Source organism: Equus przewalskii, unplaced genomic scaffold (assembly GCF_037783145.1).
Source record: "Equus przewalskii isolate Varuska unplaced genomic scaffold, EquPr2 ChrUn-6, whole genome shotgun sequence".
Taxonomy (NCBI): Eukaryota; Metazoa; Chordata; class Mammalia; order Perissodactyla; family Equidae; genus Equus; species Equus przewalskii.
Genome location: NW_027228754.1, coordinates 3,020,047 through 3,025,055, shown reverse-complemented (window position 1 = coordinate 3,025,055; position 5,009 = coordinate 3,020,047). Strand labels below are relative to the sequence as shown.

General features: G+C 36.4%; 1 pseudogene; it reads right to left on the bottom strand.

Moving 5' to 3' along the window:
• Positions 1-1,508: 1,508 nt before the first annotated feature.
• LOC139081684 (olfactory receptor 10X1-like) lies at positions 1,509-2,482 on the bottom strand (annotated as a pseudogene).
• Positions 2,483-5,009: the final 2,527 nt, after the last annotated feature.

The window sequence follows — 5,009 nt, the reverse complement described above, 5'->3', positions numbered from 1 at the left end:
CCACTCAACAGCAATGCTGTGGAGGTCTCCCACATAGAAAAATGTAGAGGAGGATTGGCACGGGTGCTAGCTCAGGCCAACTCTTCTTCAGGAAAAAAAAAACAACCCTGGAATCATTAAAAAAAGCAGAGCTGTCATTATGGAGGACAGAAATAGTAATTTAGAGGATAGAAATATAGAAGTGCTTCAGGTGAAGGAGAGAGAATAATGACTAAAAATAAATGAAGAAATTCTCCAAGAAATATCCAGCTCAATTAGAAACTGCAGTATGAAGATTATAGATATTCCAGAGGGAGAAAAGAGGGCGAACAGAGCAGAGAGATTGTTCAAAGAAATAACAGCTGAGAACTTCCCAAACCTGGAGAATAAACTAGTATAGATGTAAATGAAGCTAAGAGAACTCCTAATTACATCAATGTAAAAAGACTTTCTCCAAGCATATTAGTAAAACTGGCAATAGTCAAGGACAAAGAAAAAATATTAAGGGTGAGAAGGCAGAAGAAAATAATCTACAAAGGACTGCCTATCAGTCTCTCAGTGGATTTCTCAGCAGAAACTTTATAGGCCTGGATAGAGTGGTATGATAGATTCAAAATACTGAAAGACAAAAACTTTCAGCCAAGAATAATCCATTGAGTGAAGCTATCCTTCAGAAATGATGGAGAAATAAAAACTTTCCAGAGAAACAAAAGATGAGACAGTTCATTGACACAAGACCCCCTCTACAAGAATGATAAAGAAGGCCCTCATATCAAAAAAAAAAAAAAAAAAAAAAGAGAGAGAGAGAGAGAGATAAAGGGTTTACAAAGCCTTGAATAAGGAGATAACTATAAAGACAAAATCAGAAATTTGCAGATCTATATCATCACAGGTTAACAAACACTTAATTATAAATTAAAGATAAAGGGAAAGAAAGCATTGAAAATAACTATAATCACTTCAATCACAAACTCACAACACAAAATGGAATAACAATAACACAAACTCACAACACAAAATGGAGTAACAACAATAACTTAGATGGGGAAGAGGAAAGATATAGAACCTGCTTAGGCTAAGGACATAAGATGCTATCATAAAATGGACTATTTTGTCTGAGATCTTTTTATATAAATATCATGGTAGCCTCTAAAGAAAAAATCAGAACAGAGACACAAATGATAAATAAAGAATAAACTGAGAAAACCATCATAGAGAATCGTCAAACTGAATTGGCAGGTGGAAATACTTTGGACAAGAAACAAGGGAAATACAGAACTTTCAGAAAACAAAAGATAAATGGCAGTACTAAGTGCTTATATATCAACAATCAAGAAGAAGAATTAGACGACTTCCTTAACAGGCTGAGTAGATGATTGTGATAACTTAGGTAGGTCCCAGACTCAGTCACTTGATATCCATCTGCCAATCTCCAGAAAAAGATTAATGGTACAGGCTCCTCCAGATGTCATAGCGTAGATGCTTCACTGACTTCTAAGGACATTCAATCATGCAGCAATAATCCAAAACTATTTTTTAAAGGATCTCGTCTTTGCAAATACCTTTCTAAAAGCAGTCTTCATGTCCTTATTCCTGAGGCTGAAAATGAGGGGGTTTAGGAATGGGGTAATGACAGTGTAAGGAACTTCTATCAGTGTCTCATCTCCCCCTGAGCCTTCAGGCTTCAGATAAACAATAGAGGCAAAACCAAAGTGGATGGTGACCACTGTGATGTGGGAGGCACACGTAGAAAATGCCTTCTGTTTACCCTCAGCTGAAGGGATCTTGAGGACAGTGGAAAGAATGAAAACATAAGTGAGGATAATGAGCAGGAAGGTGCCCAGCAAACCTGACATTGAGATCACAGTTATAATCAATTCTATGAGGTCAGTGTCTAGACAGTTCAGCCTCACAACTGCCTGCATATGACAGAAGAAGTGTTTGACAAGTTTGGGGCTGCAGAAAGAGCCCTTGAATATCAGTGCAGTCTCTGTCAGAGAGATAAAGAAGCCTCCAGCCCAAGCAGAGGCCACAAGTTGTCCACATACCATGTTGGTCATAAGCAGTGGATATCTGAGAGGGTTGCAGATGTCCAGGAAGCGATCATAGCCCATCAACGTAATGATGACACAATTAGTGCCACCAAGTCCCAAGAAGAAACACATCTGCAAGCGACAACCTATGACTGAAATGCTTCTACTTTTGGCCAGAAGATCTGCCAGCATCTTGGGGATGATGGTCAGTGTGTAGCAGGTCTCAGAGAAGGAGAGTGCACTGAGGAAGAGGTAATGGGGTTGTGGAGAGCTCTGTCCAACCAACTAAGACCTATGATGGCCAGGTTACCTGTGAGAGTGAGAAGGTAGAGGCAAAAGAAGACCACAAAGAGGAATGTCTGTACATGTGGGTAAACAGAAAAGCCAATGAGAATGAATTCCTGCAGCATTGTCTGGTTGATCTTCATTGTTTGAATGTTTAGTATCTGAAAGAAACAGCAAGTAAACATTTACCCCTCAGTATGGTTTGAAAATTGTGATGTGAGTAAGAAAAATGATAAGAGTTACCAAGTGCTTTTTTAATTTAGTTTAGCAAAACACCATATATATGTAGGTGACGTGTTTCCTAATTTTTAATTCATTCACTTCCTGTTTATTCAGTAACCAATTACTGATTGGTTATGTCACAAGAAGACTTTTTCTGGACTATTTTTTAAAGAATTTTATTGGCTTTTAATATAATAGGGGAAATATTCTAATTGATATCCAGATGAAGGAGATGCGGGTGTATTAAGAAGCCAGATTTGAATCAGATTCTGAATGCTGAAAAAATTACCACATAGCTAATAGACAAACAGAGTCAAGGTTCAACATGGCAACTTTCATGTAATGTATGATCTGTAAATATCTACTGAGTGAAGTTTGATAGTTGACATAATAATTAGGGAACCAAAGATAAACAATGGCTTACAATTATTAGAGAAGTCTAAAGTCATTATTTCTTCTGAGAGAAGATATTTAGATCTGGTAATCTTAAAGGAAAGAAAGAACATGCTCCCTTTCCTCCACTCTGAGGATAAAGAAAGAAGATAACACATCCCAGGACCCCTAGGATAAATAGTGATTAAATAGAATATGTTTCTGTATTGATAAACAGAACATTTATCCAAGCATAGTGCAGCTGGCAATTGAGATTGTTCCCATTTCTTCAACACCAAGCTCGGCATCTGAAAATGATAAAGGCTAGTCATTCTATGAATTCTTTGATAATTCCACATCTGATTTAATCTCATCCTCCTCTGATTTCTACACCATGTTGTTTTTCTCTTATATTTAACACATTACTTCAGCTTTGTATTATATCATGCTATTGTTTCTCCTGTCCCACATGCCAACATGTTTAATAACTAGCATTTATAGAGTCTACATTTTGCCAGATTCTTTCAAAGGTGAATTGATTTTACTCTTCACAGCATAAATGTGAAGTGTATAGGACAGCTGTGAAATGTATAGGGCAGCTGTGATTATTTTACTTATGTTAGAAATAAGATAATTGTACCTATGAAATGGCATATTTGTAACTAGAATCAAGCTGTCTTGATTTTAAATGTATATTCTTTTCATTTATCAATGTTTTCTTCCTCAGGAAGGAGACCCTGAGCAATATATTTCTGTGTTTCTTAGGGTGATGATATAGAGCATTTTAAGAAGGTAATAATTCCCTATACATGTTGGATGGATAAGTTAATCATAAAAAAATGTCCTGAATCTATAAGCAATTTCTGTTTCACTCAGTTATTCAGCATTACTCAGTATTTGATTTTGAGCATGGAGATGAACATATTTTCTACTCCTAATGTAATTTAGTTCAGGCTAAAAATAAACTTTCTCATAGCAATGTCTAGCTGGTCACTGACAGAAGAGGAAGTAGGAAAATAGTCTAAACTGTAAATGGTTCCAGAAATAATCCACAGCCCTATAGACTTTACTTTATAGGTCCCTTTGATTCTTTTGCCTTAGAGCTGACAAGACCCTTATTCTTTCAGTCATACAGGAATCACATGACAATCTTTTCTTATTTCCTATCTTGCTCTTTTCCTGTTACCTCTTCTTCTTTTATTGTTTCCCCCTTCTCTGTATCCACACCTTCTTATCTGTGAGTAGTTATCTCCCAATGAGAAGACTAAAGTGTATTTTTGTCTTCTTGCATAAGTATAAACTATGAGGAACAGTGTCTAAATGATTCTTGAGCTCCCTCATGAGGCCTTTCAGTATAAGCCTCCTTAGTGTCCAAGTTTAGTGTGAATTTCCTTGGTATCCAAATCCATACTTGCAAATTATTATTTCACTCTTCCCTATAAACAAACTTCTGAGGAATTCTGTACTGTTTCAGAAGACTTTCTCTCCATCTCAAAAATACTTGGTCCCAATACATCCTTCTACTTATCCTTAAGCCATGTTGGAAAATTCCTTCTATCACTAGAGCACTTTATATACTAAGGTTCTTAAATTCTCTTAACTCTTCACAGTAAGTCTATAAGAAAGGAAATTATATGGATTGTGGAACTAAAAGATTAACTAAGTAAATAAAAGAGAAAAGAAGAATATATAGGCAAAACAGGAAGTTGTTTTAGTACCTGGTGCGATGGTGAAAACCTAAGCTCTTTCTAACGTAACTACCTGCAGAACAGCCTGATTTCACATAATATGCCATATGTCCTCCAAGACAGCCAAGAGGGTTGTTTTGAAATCCATCATGAAATTTAGAAGAATTTTGAAAATGTGAAGAATCAGCAAGACAAATTCCAAGAAAGGCTCTTTCTTATCTAATTCTTAACTTTGATTGTGTGCTAAATACCTACTTGGTGGACCATAAGAAGTGGAGTATGAACATCAGGATCTTCACGTACTTTTGGCATATTCCTAATGTTTGCGTAGGAGGTGACAGTGCTATATCCCACCGCACTCTCACCTAAGTCTGAAGTTGTCCCCAAATCCACTTGCATCAAATTTAATTGGAAATAAAGATCCACGAAC